At 37.7% G+C, this 19,495-nt stretch overlaps 1 protein-coding gene across 1 annotated transcript in view; it reads right to left on the bottom strand.

Moving 5' to 3' along the window:
- Pou6f2 (POU class 6 homeobox 2) overlaps window positions 1–19,495 on the bottom strand; it is a 365,917-nt gene that overhangs the window by 207,489 nt on the left and 138,933 nt on the right.

Genomic DNA, 19,495 nt, shown 5'->3' with positions numbered 1-19,495 from the left:
AAAACTCCTCTAGCACAAGAATTAAAATCAAGAATTAATAAATGAGATGGATTCAAACTAAAAAGTTTCTTCTCAGCCAAAGAAACAAACAGTGAGGTAAATAGAGAGCCTACATCTTGGGAGCAAATTTTTACCCCTCACACATCAAGCACTCATCTTTAGGGTATATAAAGAACTCAAAAAGCTAAACACATACATACACACATACACACACACACAAACAAAAAAAACACAAACAAATAACCAATCAATAAATGGGCCAAGGACCTGAACAGATACTTCTCAGAAGATGATATACAATCAACCAACAAATATATGAAAAAATGTTCAACATCTGTAGCAATTAGAGAAATGCAAATCAAAACTACTCTAAGATTTCATCTCACTCCAGTCAGAATGGTAGCTATTAAGAATGCAAACAACAATAAGTGTTGACAAAGATGTGGGGGAAAAGGCACACTCACACATTGCTGGTGGGACTTCAAATTGGTGCAGCCAATATGGAAAGCAGTATGGAGATTCCTTGGAAAACTGGGAATGGAACCACCATTTGACCCAGCTATCCCTCTCCTTGGTCTATACACAAAGTACTTAAAAACAGTATACTACAGTGACGCAGCCACATCAATGTTTATAGCAGCACAATTCACAATAGCTAAATTGTGGAAGCAACCTAGGTACCCTTCGATAGATGAATGGATAAAAAAATGTGGTATATATACACAATGGAATATTACTCAGCAATAAAAGAGAATAGAATCATGGCACTTGCAGGTAAATGGATGGAGTTGGAGAATATAATGCTAAGTGAAGTAGGCCAATCCCAAAAAACCAAGTGCCAAATGTTTTTTTGGACATAAGGAGGCTGATTCGTAGTGGGGTAGGAAGGGGGAGCATGGGAGGAATAGACAAACTCTAGATAGGTCAAAGAGGTGGAAGGGGATGGGAGGGGAATGAGGTTAGAAATGATGGTGGAATGAGATGGACAATCATTATCCAAAGTACATGAATAAAGACACAAATGGTCTGAATATACTTTGTATACAAACAGAAATATGAAAAATTGTGCTCTAAATGTGTAATAAGAATTGTAATGCATTCCGCTGTCATAGTAAAACAAATTAGAATAAAAATTTAAAAAAAATACACAATGGAGAAATGCCTATTTTCATGATTTATGAAACCAAAGTAGACTTTATCTTTGTTTGGTGGTAACTCACTCAACAAAATTCTTAATTTTGGCAAGTCATGATCTAAGCCTCATGTTAATTCTTTGAAATACCCAAGAGGCTATTGAATTTGAACATCACCTGGTTTTGGTACAAAAGTGGAGAGAGAGATAATCACATATCATTTATACTGTTTTGGACATCTTCAGGACAATTTTTTTTCCATGGGCTGCTGTGAAACTCAGAGACTCACAAAATTCCTTTGAAAAAATTAGAAGCTTCAAGGGGTAATTGTGGCTGCTACTGACTTCCTCATCAGAATGTAAATTTTTAGAAATCAAGCCCTTTTTGATAGAAGAAACATTTCCAGGCATGGGACAGCTTGTATAATAATGCCAAGGAAGACCTGATGGTAAGTTTAGATCCTCTGAGCTGGAGATTTTGATTCTGTTAATGTTTAGTGTGAATGGAGACAATTATATTAATGTCTGGCTTGGAATTTGGACCTTCATAGAGTAGGTAATATTAGCCTATGATCTTTAACACTATTTAGCTTGTATAAAGTGTGTGTGTGTGTGTATGTGTGTGTACAGGACTGAAGGATTAGTTTACATGGGATTTCTTGATATTACAATTTTAGGAAAAAAAGAACTATTAGTAAGTGGCTACTCTGTTCTAGTCATTTCCTACATGTTAATGTATTTAATCCTCACAACAACCCAAGTTTAAATATTCTTTTGCCCACTTTATGGATGAGGAAATTCCATCATGAGTAGGAAATTTGTTAAAGTCACACTGGCAGAGAGTGGTATCAAAGATGGATCTCACCATAGAATCAGACCTTTCCTCAGAGAAAGCCAAAAACTATATAGGTAGAGATTTTCTGCAATATGGGAGTATGTTGAGGTAAAAATTTGAAGTCTTCCTTTGAGGAGCAACTTCAAATATGTCTATGCCTCAGGAGGACACATCACAATCAAGAGTTAGCAACAGAAATCAAGATTAGTTATAATATCTCATCACCACAAAATTGTTTTCATATGACATTTTAATTGAATGTTTTTCTATCCCATATTTTAATGTCATTTAGAATATAATAAACATTTTTTTCCCTTGAGAGAACCTGTCTCTAATCTCATAATGGACATTGCTAGGAAAAGATTAAGTCAATTGATGGAAATCTATCAAACACTGTTACCTTCTTGATCAAAAATTTTCCTCAAGTCTCAACAAATATCTTGTTTTAAGAAGTTGAAGACTGATGTTATTGGATCTTGAACTGTCAGTGGCCTATCCACTTTCTGACACTAAAAATAGGCTTGACACTTCCGTACCACTTCCTGCCCCTCTATTGTCCTCATACAAATCTTTGCTGGAGAACAGTTTCAAATGCCTGTTTCAAAGAAGGTACTAAGGGAGGGGGGAAAGAAAAAGCAAATTATGTTTCCTGACTGACTTTGAGACAAATTGGATGGATTCTGGGGACTTCATTTCTAGGGATTAGTGTACTATCCTGACAAAGCTGGGCTTTTCACACTTTACAATATAAAATCTCTAAAAATGTGTCCATTTTGATCTAGTGGCACAAATTGCCTTGGTTCCTAGACTAAATTATTGATACTACAATTAGCACCTCTTGTCTCTTCTTGGGAGAACTCAGTGAAATAAGTCTACTCTAGCAGAGCCAAGAAATGAGAAAGGATAAAAGAGCTTTGTGTTGTATTTCTTGTTTGTTTTCCCTCGTCCTTCTTGCTCTGTAGAAGTGGTTTCAAAGATGGGTGCTGCCATGCTCTTGAGGGGCATAAGTGTTCACAAGAAGTGATGCTGTTTCTTCTACTGGAACATGGAGTGGAACGAACTTGCATCCAGCTAAGTGAGAAAATGGCTCAAATACACACTGGCTAAGCGGGCTGGAGTGCAGGGGAGCTGTCTTCAAAGCAGCCTGCACTTGGTAGTCTTCTTTTTCCATCAGCAAAAGGACAGATTTGGAAAGAAATCAAAGAAAATTGATAGTGAACTCAATAGTCTGCTAAGTCTGGGTACCACCACTCTAAGATCTAGGTGGATGAATAAGGAAGCACATTATCATTTTACTATGGTCCAAATAATGGTGTGGGTGCTGTATATCATTGAGAAGAGTTACACTTGATGTCTTTGTCAAACCAGTTTTGATTTTAAGAACCGGAACTATGAAATGGGTACATGTAGTGATTTCTTTTAAAAAGTATTTAAAAATTTTCATTGTCATTGGGGCAACTTCTACAGTTTATTGATTTGGCTAATTTGACAAACATTAATGGAGGTGCTTCTATGAGGGCAGGGTGGTGTGGCTGTATCAGAGGAAGATTCTGTTAAGGGCAGAATTCAAATCCCCCAGCTGCCATTGATGAGCTATGTGACCTCAAGTGGGTGATTTTGCTCTCGGTACCTTGTTTTTCTTATATGACGAACAGAGTGAGACTAGAACCCACTGTTGGTAGTGTGAAGATTGAGTTCACACTTGTGAAGTATACACACGGGACTGCATGCAGCTGGTGTATCATAAAGGATGGTGATCATTATCAGTATACTGAAAATACACCTATTTTCAGACATAATTCAAGGTGCTTTCTGTGTTCAATATCTCTCTGCTAGGACAAATATACTGCTTAGTTATAGATCTATCACCTTTTCTTCACCTTGTGCTTGGCTTACAAGTACCCATCTGATTTCCATATCATGAATACCTTCATCCCAGACCAAGATTAGTCTTTCTAAAGCTTTACTTTTACCATATTATGATCCAATAAGAATATACATGCTCATGTGCACACGTGCGCACGCACACAAGCACACACACCAAAACCGTTCTCTTTACCAAAGAAGATATTTAAAAGGCAAATAAGTCCCTGAAAGATGCTCAACATTATTATCCATTAGGGGAATTAAAACTAAAGTCACAATGAGATGCCACTTCCTATTTGTTAGAATGACTGAACTAAAAGAAGAAAAAATAAATAAAGCAAGCTCAAACTGACAACACCAAGTGCCGACATGGATGCGATGTCACTAGACTACTTACACTTTGTTGATAGGATTACAGGAAAGCACAGTCACTTCAGAAAACTGGCAGCTAATATACACTTAACAGTAATCCTACTCCTGAATATTACCCAAGAGAAATGTAAACCTATGTTCACAGAAAAATCTGTATGCAAATGTTTTTAGTGGGTTTATTCATAGTTGCTGAGTGAACGGGAAACTGTTCCAATATCCTCTAGCTGGTGAATGGAAAAATAAACCATGGCATATCCATACAATGCAAACCTACTCAAATGAAAAGGACTAATTATTGCTACATACAAATGAATCTCAAGTGTGTACACTAAGTGAAAGGAGATGGACTCAAACAGTTACATGTTTATGGCATTCAGGAAAAGGCAAGACTAGAGACAGAAAACAGATCAGTTGTTAGGGTCTAGGGAGGGGCTAATTTACAAAAGAAAATGAGGGAATATTTGAGAAATAATCCTATCTTAATTGTGGTAGTAGTTACACTGCTTGTGTGTTTGTCAAAACTCCTGGAACTACATACCTAAAAGAGTATGTAGTTCATAGTCTTTTTCATAAAGTAGATTTTTATTTTTGAAAAGTTCAGCTTAATAGATAACGAAAGCTGGGCGTGGTGATGCTTACCTATAATCCCAGCAACCTGGGCTGAGGAAGGAAGATCGAAAGTTCAAAGTCAGCCTTAGCAAAAGCGAGGCGCTAAGCAACTCAGACCTGTCTCTAAATAAAATGCAGAATAGAGCTGGGGATGTGGCTCAGAGGTTTAGTGCCCCTGAATTCAATATTTGATATATGCCCCACCCCCTCCAAAAAAAGATAACTAAAAAGCCAGGTGTGGTAGTACACACCTGTAATCCCTGAGACTTGGAGGCTAAGGCAGGATTGATTACAAGTTCTAGGCCAGTCTCAACAATTTAGCAAGGCCCTAAGCAACTTAGTGAGACCCTGTTTCAAAATAAAAAATAAAAAGTATTGGGGATGTGCATCAAAAGTAACACACTCCTGGGTTCAATCCCTAGTACCAACCAACCAACCAACCAACAAAAACCTCCTTCTTGTTACCAATAGTACACGATTTAGTCAATTAGCTGAGCACTAAAATCTATTCTTCTAAATTGATCCTTAATTATTGTCCACTATTGACCTCTCCTCTCTTCATTCAACCTCACTCATGCCATAGATACTTGCTATATGTGTTTCTACTTCCCTGTATTGGATCAAACTATCTCCACAAATGAAACGCCTTCACAGCTCTTAACCCATGTTCAATCATCCAGGTCCAGGCCACATGTCATTATCCCAGTGACCTCTTTCTGCTTACACTAGTCCACAGAGACATCTATAGTACTCATCTCTGGCACTTATTCTTTTGGGTCACTCAGTTGACATTTTAACATTTGATTTTTTTTTATCTTCATGCCTTTTGTTTCTCCATTCATTCATTCATTTTTAATTAGGCAAATATTTAATAAACAGATACTTAATACTGGAGCAATCAATATGATTGATGATGTAAATTTATTCTTCTACTTTCTTCTTTCTAAAAGAGCACTGCTTTTGTTCAGGGAAAAAAAAAACCATCTCCCCCAAATTATCTAAGACAATTATGAACCCTGGGTCTTTTGCCAGCATGTGCATGTGACCTGTTTTTGGCCAATAGAAAGTGAGAAGAAATCTACTGGAAAGAGTGATGTGACACTTGGAAATGCAGTAGCCATTTTGCAGCCACCAGGTGAGCCACCTGCAAGAAAGCTAATGTGTCAAAGAGAGCAGAGCACAACATGGAAAAAACCCGATTCTTCAGTAATACTATTGACCCCCAAATAAACCAGTAAAGATGCTGTCTACCTTTTAAATCCCTGAAATTTTCCTGGTAGATCATTTTGAGTTATAGTTTTTACATATTGTTGAAAATATCTTGTTACTTGAAAGAGTCATTAAATAGCATAAACTTGGTAGCTATCAAAGAAACTCTTGCTAACTCAATAACAGGTCTGTAATTATAATAACCATTATTCATCCCTTTAACAATACATTTTAAGTAACTACATTGCACCAAGCACTATTTTAGATACTGAAGATACCATAGTGAACAAAACAAAGACGTGTTTTAAAATCAATAAATATTTTGAGAAGTTTCTCATTCTGTAGATCTTTGGGTCATGTCATATGTAGGATTTTGAAGTGGTTGGTAAAAGAACTGGTCTCCAGGCTCCAAAACTAGTACAATCATAATTCACAGAATTGAGAGGAATATTAGAAATCAATGTTCAATTTATAAAAGGCCTTCAGTTTCCAAATGAGGAAACACAGGCAGAAAGGATCTTGAGTGGCTGGTCCAAGGCCGCCCAACAAGTAGTGACAGAATAAAGAACCAGGATTTGGTACACAACACCATTACCCTTTCCACTAAAGCAGAGGCCTTTTCTTTTGATTACTTGCAGATACTGAAAATCCTTTTGAAGGATCACTTATCTTTGCACAAGTAAAGATGTCAGACGGAGGAGTCCTTTTAGTGGAGTGCTTCAAATATGCACAGCCCCGCCTGAACACAGGAAATGGCGTATTTTTTAAACTCAGGCAGAGTCAGCATTAGATAAAACCGCTCTCCTGGTCCTTCAGAGAAACTCTCATACCCTGTTCAAGAACACTTAGCAATTTCTGGTCTAAGTGGAAGAAGTATCCACTTGGAGACATGGTAGAAAACAGCCTTTCTTAAGAGAGTTCCCTGTCGTGAAGTTTTGCTGGGTGATAATTCAGGGGATTGCCTGTTCTGTGAGGCTACAGTTTTCTACTATTTCCCATTAAATTTGTTCAAGGAAAAATTTATAGAATATGGTTTTTAGAGACTTGTTATATGATTATTTTCATATTTGGTATCAATTGGCCCTAAAAGAAGCTATAGTTACAAGCTTCTTTGGAGTGGACGCAAGAGACCACAATTTATAATGATATTAATCTCTTACTCAATATTAATCTCTTAGTCCAGAGCTTTGCATGGGTCAGGCACTGTTCAATTGCTCTTTGGGTGTTACTTTAATCCTCATAAACTCCATGAGGATGGTATATAACTCTATCACCATTTGCCGGAAACTCTTGGTACAGATGCTGTGAAATTAAGATTAAAAAAAAAATTATAAAGTTAATATGGAACATATACACCATTCATCACAAAATATCCCTAATATGGTCTAGGGAAGCATTCCACATTCAGACACATTAATATTCCTGCAACAAAACTTATTACCTCTCACATGAAGTGGGGTAAGCAAAAACTAGAAATATCCTGATACAAGTTGGGTTGATTGGGCCACTAAATGAATTATGAAAATACCATTGCTTTTTGGATTTTGGAATTGTAGATAAGGATATTTAGATTGACAAAACCATTTGGCCATTTTACAGTGGAGGAAACTGAGGGAACGTGAAGACAGCTGCTGCGAGTCTCATGCCTAGTTGTTGGTGGAATCAGGTTGAACCTCTATGGCTTCAGCTCTTCTCTTTCTTGCTCATATTACTTCAATTCAGATACACGCCCAGAAAGTGCGCTTAACGTAAACACGCTGCTAAATGAACTTTTACAGATATAACTATCATCTTGAGCTAAGTGATAAAGGTCTAGACCATCTCAGTATCTCAGGGAGCTACCCTTTTACCCCTTCCCAGGGACCACTGTTTCCCCTGGTATTCTGAAGTGTATCACCATTAATTAGTTTTGTACGTCCAAGAATATTATACACATGTGACTATATTTTATGGACCTTTTACCTCAGCTTTTTTGCTGGATTCCTGTTGCTGTGTGTAGTATTAGTTCATTATCTTTATTGTGCACTATTTCACTGTATAAATAGACCATAAATAGTCACCCATTTTCCTTCAAGGGACATTTGAGTTGATCCCAGTTTAAAACTAGAGTCTTAACTATCAGACCTACTGCCACCAATTCTCAGTATTTAGCCCACCTTCAACCTCCACAGAGGTAAAGAGGTAAACAGATTTCCCTAGTTAAGATGAAGAAAGCTGCCTTTAAAATTATCTTAACTTGTGTTAAACTGTTCTAGATCTGCAAACATTTTTTTTTTTTGGTCATGGGCTATATGGTAAAACTTTTTGTTTCAAGAACCATGTCATTTTCAGTGTAATGACTTGATTCTGCCATTGTAATACAAAAAGTGCTACAGACAATACGTAAACAAATGAACTTGGCTGTGTTCCAATAAAGCTTTATTTAGAAAAACAGGAGATGAATGAGATTCATTCAGGAGGCTTAGTTTGCCAAACCTGGCTCTGTCTTTCTACACCTCTCATGGTCTCACTTCATCTTCACAAGATCCGACACACTATAGTTTGGACATTAAATGTCCCCCCAAAGTCTATGTGTTAAAGGCATGGTCCATAGTGGTGCTATTAGGAAGAGGTGAAAATTTAAAGAGGGTGCACCTAGTGAAAGGTCCTTAGGTCATTAGGAATGTGCCCCTGAGGGAGACAGTGAGACCCTGGCTCCTCTTTGCCTTCTTTGCTCTCTGTTCCTGATGTAAGTATGCAGGTCCCTCCATGTACTCTGGTTATAATGTGCTGCCTCACTACAGGTCCAAAGCAACAGGGTCAGACAATCATGGATTGGAACCTGAAAAACTATGAGCCAAAATAAGCCTTTTTTCTATGTAAGTTAATTTTGTTACCAGTGATGGAAAGCTGACTAACACACCCTTTGAGCAAGTACCATCTTTGTGCTCATTTTAGAGATGCCCAAACCAAGTTCAGGGAGGTTTAATAACCAGCTAGTTCATGGCTAGTGATTTGAATCTAGTGATTCTTTTGCCACATTCAGGGATCCCAGAATGAACCTCATAGTATTTTATTTCTTAAATTCTATGCAGATGTTTGTGTGTTTGGGGGCATGTGTCTTTTTCTGTAGAGAAGATATTTAGCTTCTATTAGCATCTCAGAGACAACAGGAAGATCCAAGGCTTAGAGAAAGTTTTATCAACGTGAGACACAGAGAAAATCAAATAATTTCTTGCCATATACCTAGTCAAGGTACTTTTTCGTGTTTAAAAGTGATGCTACATTTAAATTCTGCATCCTAACCCTATATTTTAGAAAGAAACATTCTTATTTATTTAAAAATATATGAGTTTTCATTTGAGATGCATCTCCCCCTTTGAGTGAACACACAAGTATCATTTGTACATGTAGATAAGTAAGTTTGCTACTGAAATATACCACAGTACTACTGTTCTTTCTGAAGGACACTACTACTATATAAATAAGAATGCTTGAGCCAGGTGTAGTGGCTCATCCCTGTAATCCCAGCCTCAGGAGGCTGAGGTAGGAGGATCACGAGTTCAAAGCCAGCCTTGGCAAAAGAGAGGCACCAAGCAACTCAGTGAGACCCTCAGTGAGTCTCTAAATAAAATATAAAATAGGGCTGGGGATGTGGCTCAGTGGCCAAGTGCCTCTGAGTTCAATCCCCAGTACCCCCCCCCCCAAATGCCTCTATCTCTACGTAAATCTGTATGTAAGTGCCCATAACCCCCTTTTCTGTATGGCTTTTATTCAGCCAAAGTACTTCTTAGATTGAAAAGAAGAGGGAGACAGCAAACACATAATTGTTAGCTGTATTTCATGTTCACAATTCCTTTGAGAAAGGTCCTAATTAGTCTAAGCAGTGTTTAATGTAAATCAGGTTTCACTTTCAAAATTCCAACGGCCCCATTCTGACAGAATGTAGATTTTTTATGCTACACATAAAACATGGATGCCAGTAAAACATTGTAATGACAGGCGGGGGAAGAGCAGAAATCAATACATGAAAAGTTACTGAAATTAGGTAGGCCTGACCTCTCATAGCAGTCTTGGAAACCCTGAAAGAACAGACTTTCTAAGGTAGACACATAGAGCTGGGTCCTCCTGGCTTTCCATTCACTGATGAGCACCCTCTCTCTTCAGCTTAATTCAAACTTCTGAAAATGTGGGCTCTGACTTATGGCTATTTTCACAGAAGGCAACAGGAGGAAAATTTTGAAGCACTTCACCACGTGAGAAGCTTGGTGCCAGACAGCCCTTGGGACACTGCTGAGATTCCCAATGCCCTGATTTATTTCACAATGTAATTCAATTATTGAAAATAGACAGCATTTTTATGTCTTCCAATCCTCTTATACCCCCAATCACAAAAGCCAGATACTTTCTATTAGTGTTTGATAGCACGTGGTTAGCAGGGTGTATGTGTGGGGGGTGGGAGCACTTGCACAAACTATGATTAATTTTTATTAAGAGGATACACTTATATATCATAAACTGACAATTTATTTGAAGACCTTTTATTTTTTTTCCTGTGAGTTGGGTAGCTCTCCTCCGTGCAGAATGCAGAATTGTATATGAGATATTTGAGTGTCTAAAACGATGTATGATAAATGAAGTAGCATGCTACTTATACGCTTATCATGTTCCCTGACTAGCAACAGGTTCAGCAAAGGGCACAGCCAGTAAATGAAATTTTCCACCAGGACAATATATCATCACAAGAAATGTATGCGCTGGAAACTTACAAGCTTGCTCAAGATGCGGACAAGGTGTGAAATGGTAAAAAATGAAAAGCAGCCGCATCATACAGCAAATTTCAAATTCAAGTGCATATTGGTTGGGGCTGATGCTTTAACTGTTTCAAACCACAAGAGTGAGGGAAAAGACGTAAACACTATCTGAAGGCAGGAATAGGTTTCCATGATTACCTACACCATGGCAGCAGAGAAAAGCAAAGGGTACAGAAATGTACCCTTCAAACTGCCATGATATTAATTTGAGAAAGAGAGAGAAAGACACTTTGGTTATATTCTCCCAGGAGTCTTCATCAGATTTAACCTTGAGAAAGTCCCTTAATATTTCTGCACCTCAATTCCCTTAGTTGCTAAAAAGAAGACGGGACAAACAATGTCTGAAGTGTCTTTCACTTAAAGAAATGTCCATGGTTTTGATTTTTATTTTTGAGCCCTCAAAAGGAAATGGTCAGAGTAGATTGGTTTTTAATACATAATATATTAATAGTTTCCTTAAAGAATGTTGCAATTGCATTTTGTTACTTAACCCAAGAACAAAAAGAAAAAAATCCAGTGGAGGGAAGTTTCAGAATATGCAGATGTGCCTGTTCAGTATTTTGTTTCAATAATGATTGTGTCTTAGAGTATATCCCTACCTTCTTTGGTCTTCCTCAAAATCATCAAACAATATTCCTGTTTTTTTTAAAAAAAGACATTTGTGCAATCCAAGCAGTACAGGCTCATTTCCCCATGTGTGTTTGCATCAGGTGACATCAAGGTCCTCTGTTGATGGGCGCCATGCATACAATTTCCCTTTGCTAGCTACTTCTGGTGACAGTGGAAAGTGACAGTTGCAAGGGTGAATTACCTGCAGGTAGTGTCAATAGGTATAAATTACAAAAGACTTAGGTGACAGCTCTTCTACGGAAGGGCTCCTGTATGTTAAAAAGCTCCTTGGAGACAATGCCTAGGGAGTCAAAGGATAAAATACAATCTGATGTAGACTGAGTCTTGTCAACACCAAGGACCTGCGAGGGAAAACAGGCTTAATCTCTGTGAACTGGAAGGAGAGAGGTGGTATTGTCTGGTGGTAGAGGCAGGCTCACTGTGGTTTTCATGTCACCATCGTTGACCAGCAGTGTGACCTTGAGCAAAGGAAATGGAGGTGATAACTACCTCACACAAATGTCATTTGTATAAATGAGATAGTATTTGATAAGTCCTGAGAACAGCACTTGATATTTTGGGGAAATTTTTTATTATGGTCTGTCCTGATACCTGTATGATACTGCCATTACGTTTTCCTGTTTCCTCTAAAAGTGAGGGGGTATGTGGGTCATAATGACAGGCTGCAAGAGAAGTGAGCAAGAGAGCAGAGGGTGTTTACACAGTGATGAAAGGAAAAGATATGGCAACATTAATTAGGATGCTAACAGTAGCAAATCCTAGAATTGGCATCTAGGTGGTGACAAGTGTAGCTTCCCAAACCCAGCAAAGTTGGCACCTACAAGGCACCAGAAATGAAAAAGTGGGGAGGCAGATGTTTTGTTGGATTCAAATGAACAAATGGGCTTCTGAACCCAGTGAGAAAGCCACGCCTGGAGAGTAATACAGAAGACAGCTTATATTCAGCTAGGGTCTAGCAACCAGGCTGCTATCCTGTCTGGATAGTTCTACTTCTAGAAAACATTATGTGTTATAGAAATAGATGGGAACAATGGCATTAATGATGCATGGAAAATTCAATGTGTTGGCAAAAACTGACATTAGTAGAATGCATATTTCTTGAAAAGTCTCTATTAAATAGTAGTTTTGCTTATATGAAGAAGGGATGAGTGACATCGCTGAAACAAAAGATGCTTTTGTACCTAGAGGGCAGTTGCCCATGCAGCAGCCAATAGACAGACAAAAACTGCAAGAGAAGTGAGTTTTAAGAGCATCTCATACCTATGATCTCATTCCTTTACTCCCAAACTCCTTCGAGGGATGAACACATAGCAACGCGGCTACCTTTTGTCTTTGATTGAAAAAAAATCACCAAACCCAATAACTGATGGACATTAATCTTCTACACAGTAAAATTTATAGAGGCTAAGCTCAAGGGCACCCAGAGCCACAGCATTGTGTTTAATATCAGGGGGCACCATTCCCACTGTGCTCTCTGGAATGAGGGCGTCAGTGGGTATGCACTCAGAATTCAGGGAAAACAAGTTCCATAGGGCAATACCGAGAACATGTGCTAATCAGAAGCCAGGAAATATTTCCATTTAGTCTCTCATTTTTCCTTCAATAATCTAATTTTAATCACAAGGAATCCTTAGAGTATTGTCCTATTCAATATTTGAGTGGGCCAATTCATCACTAAAAGAGAAGTTTGAATTTTTTTTTTCCTAAGAGAGAAATTACAACATCCTGGGCTTCTTGTCCACAGGATGGGGCTCTTATGGTGCTGAGTGCTCAGCATATAGTAAAGATGTAGTTTCCATAAAATTTATGCTAAAACAAGCAGGATAGGAGGCCCACATATCTATGGGTAGCATAACATTAAAGATTCAACAATGCCTGTCTCTGTGCTGAATACCATTTAATGAAAAGTCTCTGAGGAAATATCCACATGCTCTGATTTCACAACTGGGAGCCTAGAAAACACAAGTGGGGGATAATTGAGCAGATGGATTGATATAATTAAAGTCATCGGCTTTTATGTTTTTTTAAAGACTCTGCTGTGCAGGAGAAAATGAGTCACCAGGAAGTTCAGTAATGGAACCATATCATGCGGGGTGACACTCACAGGCTTTCTTCTGGGGGATGGCTAATGATCACAGAAATCTGGCCACTGACATTAGTGATGTAGCCATGGGAAGGAGCCCAGGAAGATCCTACTTTCAGCTTATTCTACCTATTGCCTGGACTCTGGACAAAACTCCTGCTTTCTGCAATGAGGGAGGGAGGAAGGTCATCCTAGGGAGGGACCCTTCCTCTCAATTGCAAAGAAAGAGAATATAGCAGGGCAAAATCTTTGTAATAATTATTTCTAAAAAAATTTTTAATTAAATTACTGATAGCATGAGCAAGTTAATTAAGAAGGCAGTTAATAATAAGGAACCAAAATGATAACTTGAGATTTCATACTACTTAATAGAAATATTATTTTGGTAAGACACCATTTCTTTAGTTCCTATTTGAGTCCATATTTTTTCAAATTATTTTACAAATTACCTGTTTTCATACCTACTTTTCCTGTTAAATTTTGACTTCAGCGTTACTCACATTAGCATATTTTAAGGTTGGGAATGTGAGTTTAGGTACTGTATAACTGATATCTCTGAGCATAGCATCAGGTAAGTAGTTAATGAGACATATGTCAAACAAATGTATTAATAAATTGCACATAACTTTAAGAAAACATCTTATATACAACAAGCTACAATGTCGTCTATAATAAGGTAAAATATTTTTATAATAAGCTTAAAAGCCAATAAATACTTGTGGAAAGAATGGAAATATTACACACAGTGTCAAGAAATTTTGTAGATGCCCTTGAGAGAGCACAAAACTTCATTTCATGGGCAAGTCCTTAGTTTAATGCCATGGAAATTGATCCCACACCAGAAGATTCTTTGCCTTTAGCATGTGCAATATTTCAGGCAAATGACATGGGCCATAACTACTTCAGATCTTATCATGTCATGGTAAGATTAAGCTATTGTTATTGCAATATTTGCTTGATGTGTTGAGTTCAAAGAAATCATTGGCAGCAAGAAGTTAAAGGAAACCTACCAACAATTTCAGTGTGTACATTATATTAATCTTATAACTGCAATTATACAGCACTATTCAGATGCATTTTGTGAGTATTTGAGGACCTATTGTACACTGGAAAGAGCTATACACATTCATATAAAACTGAATGTTTTCTCTATAAGAATTCTCAATCTAGTGACCATGAGTCTTACTAAAGGCATTTCCCTTTGTTCTCCAGGTTGGAATTACATTGCCTGTCTTTCTAGTTGATGACCTTGAACATTTATCAAGAGTCAGCTCTTTATTTTGATTCAGGAGAGAAACAGGTAGTCAATATTTGGTTATCTTTCCATATTTTTTTATTTTTATGAAGTCTCTGTAACCCATATACTTGTATTTTATGCTTGGAAAGAAGAATAATAAATAAGCATCTAGTTAATATCTAAAAAAATGTCAAAAATAGTTTAGTTCCTATGGGAATTAAAACAATATTAATTTTTGTCTGTGTCTCAAGTTGTTAAATGCTTATATATTTCTGGGACATATTTAGATTAATTCATGTCTTCATAGTAATAAAATTCATGATAATGATATACTTTGACTTTTCAACCCAAAGAAATAGACATTATAGATTTCTATTTACATCTATGTCTCGAAAATAATTTTTAATTGTTTTGAAAAGGTTAGTAATCATTTATTTATAACAAAGTAGTAGTCATGAGCAGAGACTTTGGAATCAGAAAAACAATTCAAATGTCAGCTTACTTAAAGTCACTTGTGTTTATTACTTGTTTTATAGTCACTTGATATAAAACACTGTCAATTTCTTAGTAGTTAAACACATTTTTTTTTTATTTTTTCACACCATCATTCAGTGAGGGCCATTGGGAGTCTGATCCACACAGTCATTCAGGCATCCAGGCCATTCTTTAGGTCCACTTGATCCTCTGCATCTGATAGAACATGGAGAGGATTGCATAGGAGAAAGTTTTAGGATCAAGCCCTAGAAAAACATATCTCACTGCAACACTTTTCTGTGGCCAGGATTAGTCACAGAGTTCAATATAACTGCAAGAGAGGATGGAAAGTATAGTCTGTGTGTTCAGGAGGGAAAGGAAATGGGGTTTGGTTGATCATAGAACTATCTCTGCCTCACTATTCAATCTCTTACAGCCAAAATTTCATCACATAGGAAAGGGCATAATTATACATATTTCATAAAGTAGTGATGATTAAACATGATGTCTATAAAACATTTAGTAAATGCCTGGAATTTAGTAGGTAGTCAAAAAATGTTATGATCATTGCTGTTTTCCTAGAATTCAACTTCACTCGGTTTGAAATTTATTATGAGTCTAATTCACTAAAATGCTGAAATACTGAAGTAATTTTTCAATCAAGCTAACACCACTAAGAATCTAGTTATCAGAATCTCTAACTAGAATACACTTTAATTTTGAAATTATAAATTCAACCAGGCTATTTACCTGTGTCAATTTTTCTCCTTTAACATTAAGTATGTAATCTAAAGTTTCTCAACATTGGCACAATTGACATTTTGGACCAGATAATTTTAATTCCTTTCCTTTCCTTTTTTTCTTTCCTTTCTTCTTTTCTTTTTTCTCTCTCACTTTCTCTTTCTTTCTTTCCTTCCTGGGGTTTGAACCCAGACTGTGACGTAAGTGCTCTACCACTGAGCTTCATGCCCAATCCTGGGCTGGATAATTTTTTGTTGTGGGGTGTCCCATACAGGTATGTTTAACACCATCCCTGGTCACTACCCTATAGATGCCAATAGTGCCACCAGCCCCAGTTATGACAAACAAAAAAATGCTTCCAGACATTGCCAACTCCCCCTGGGGTAATGAATCTCTCCAGTTAAGAACTATTACACTAATTCTAGCCTCTTTTCACTTCATTAATCAGAGACCTAATTCAGGTAAAGGCTAAAATTTCTTAGAAATTTTGGCAATAATATTCATCAGCTACATAAAATAGCCATATCCAGTATATTGACCAGTACTGACTGGCACTCTATTTTTTTATACCAGGAATTGACCTGAAGTGCTGAGCCACATCCCCAACTCTTTTTTATATTTTATTAAAGACAGTGTCTTGCTGAGTTGCTTAGGGCCTTGCTAAGTTGCTGAGGCTGTGTTTGAACTCATGATCCTCCTGCTTCAGCCTCCTGAGTGGCTGGCTGACTGACATTCTTTTGCTTATTTAAGAATCAGTTTTGATGTTTCTATTGAATCCTTTATGATTTCCCCCTTTCTAGATTTATCTGCAAAGTCTTTTGTTGCTCAACAAGAAATGACATTGTCAGAGGGTTGAGGTTGTTCCTGTTAATCAGTTCATCAAGTTTTACTGAGCACCTATTACTCTCTGTGTACTACAATTATGTAATTAAGCCATGCTACCTTGAGCTTTTTAAAGAGCTATGGGAGCCATTTTAAATCTTCCCAATCAATGGCAGGTAAGCACAACCTCCAAGTTTCTGAAGCAGTGGATGGGTCAGGGTGCTACAGCTCAAGTTCAAATGTGGACTCTGAGGCTTCCCAGTTGTATTATTTGGGGAAAATGTCTTCATCACACTTGTACCTTGGTTAACTACTGTGAAGAGTGAGGACAAAAATGTCCATATCTGAGTGCTTGTGAGAACTACACAAGAAATATTCTGTGAGTGCTTGGCCTTTAGGGTGTGCTCAAAAAACATGAAGTGGATTTGAGTCAGTCCATTGGCATTAAAAGCCTCAACATACATCAGTTAGTATGAGTCCTTCCTCTATGATGCCCAGAATCGAATGCCTTGTTCAGGGCAAAGATTGCAAGGTAGATACAGAGATACTTACTGCTATTATAAAATGCCTGCCTGGTTCTTTAACACAAACATGTTCCATGTAAATAACTTCTCTTATGTAGATAATATTCAGATTGTTGCTAAGAAAACTTTGATGCACATTTATTTTTCATGCATCATCAGCTTACACAGTGAGAAAATCAATCAATGAATCAATGATGACATGGGGGCCTTGGTAATTAATATCTTATTAATGTAGTCAATCAGGCCAAAGGATGAGGATTAAGAGGTGGAGAAGGCTTTTCTCCCTTCCAAAATATTTCCCAAGCCTAGTTAACTGATGCCTGATGTGAGTCTTTGCTTTCCTATGTTTTTGGAAGGATTATTGAGAAATGATTCCTCAGAATGAGCAAGCACATTGGAACCTTTCCTGAATTGAGATTTGAACTAGGAAGAAAAGACACAGTGACCTGGATAGTTGATATCAGAGGAGGAGGGAAGAGAGTGCGATCTTCACAGGAGAGGACAAAGGAAAAGTGGGGGCTCTTACTTGTTCACAGTTTTGCCTGAGACTGACCCTTGGAGAAAGTTTTATCAGCAGCTCTTCAAGGCTGTCCTCCAAAGTAGGTCTGGAGGACACAAACAACAGCTATCCTATTATTTTCTTTCTTGAGTTCTTATATATTCATAGGCAAATGTCAGAAGGGTTGCTGTCTTCTAACCAGAGCTATCAATCCACCAGAAGCAGCATAGACTAAAGCCTCTCTTTTCTAAACAGGAACCTGGTGCTGAAATGGATCTCCACATCCTCTCACCCAAACACCACTCACAGCTTTGTGGTCTACAAAAATGGCCACCTGACCACTAGGGATTCACTTGTGGTTAGGAAAAGATGGGATCAGGAGGCTCTCAGCACTAACTCTGGTCCCCAGAGCCTCTTTCCCTCTCGACACTTTCTGCAGAGCCCAAAATACATTTCTAGAACAGCAACTGCAAACTCATCCTCGAGCCCGGGAGAAAGGGTCCAAGGCTTCACAGCTATTAATTAAAGTAATTATTCCCAGGGCTACAATTACAACCCAAAAGATTCCACTTAGCATCTCTTTCTTGAATCTCTTGTTTCTGTGATACTGATGTCTCTAAAAGATTCATTTGTGACCACTTACTGATTATATTTACTCCAGTATATTGTTTCAGATGGACGGGACGGAAAGCCAATACCGAGTATTGACCTCGGCGGCATCCTGTGATTACACGGGCTGCCCCAGCTATCATTAACCACCCCATTTTATTTTCTGAGTGCCACAAACACTGCCGGTGACAGATCCGTGACCTTTTCCCTAGAAATGTCATGAACTGAATGCATGGCAGAAATGACAGAAGGGATGGATGTCAAACGGTTGCTTAAATGCTACCTCAGCACCCATAGCGATGGTCTTGGGTTCTGACGTTAGAGGACATTTTGGTGAGATGGCTACTTGCTTTCCATTTGTACAAAACAACTAAATACCAAGAAGAAAGCTGGAAGCAATTGGCCATCTCCTATCTATAAAACCAGATACTTCTAGCCAGATTTCAGAAGCAATTATTAATTTTTTCAAAAGAATTCAAGTTGGAAGAGAAATCTCAATTTGCCACCAAACAAAAAACAATGGTTACTTTGTATATTTTAAGTTTGTAATTTCAAAGCATAATTAAATATGTAATGTAGAATTGTCTTATATGTCTTATGTCTGACTATGTATATGCATAGTGAGGTAACAAATACAAATCCAAGTATTATGGATCAAATTATTAATTTCAGAACATAAAAATGGCACACAGGAAAATGAGATAGGTAAGGAAGGGGTGAATTCAGCCCTATCTCCCCAACTCTATCTTACTCCCATACCTAAAATAGTGTAGTTTCACAGAGGTTTCTCACAGCCTGTTCTGAGAGCCATAGTCTCAATTCTGGCTATACATTAGCCTCCAACTGGAAGTTTTTAAAAGGTATCAGTGTCAGACAGCACCATGGACCCATTAAGTCAGAACTCTGTGATGGGGCCTAGGAACTGATATTTTTTTCCAAAGTTCCCAGGTGATGTTAATGGGCAGCTTCAGCTGAGAAGCACCTCTACAGTTACAGAGATAGAAAGCTGCTGTTCTGGTTGATCTAAATAGGACACATTATTTTAACCTAATAAGATAAC

This window comes from Marmota marmota, unplaced genomic scaffold (assembly GCF_001458135.2).
Source record: "Marmota marmota marmota unplaced genomic scaffold, marMar, whole genome shotgun sequence".
Taxonomy (NCBI): domain Eukaryota; kingdom Metazoa; phylum Chordata; class Mammalia; order Rodentia; family Sciuridae; genus Marmota; species Marmota marmota.
Note: the sequence above shows the minus strand (reverse complement) of the source record. Positions and strands in the feature narration are given on the sequence as shown.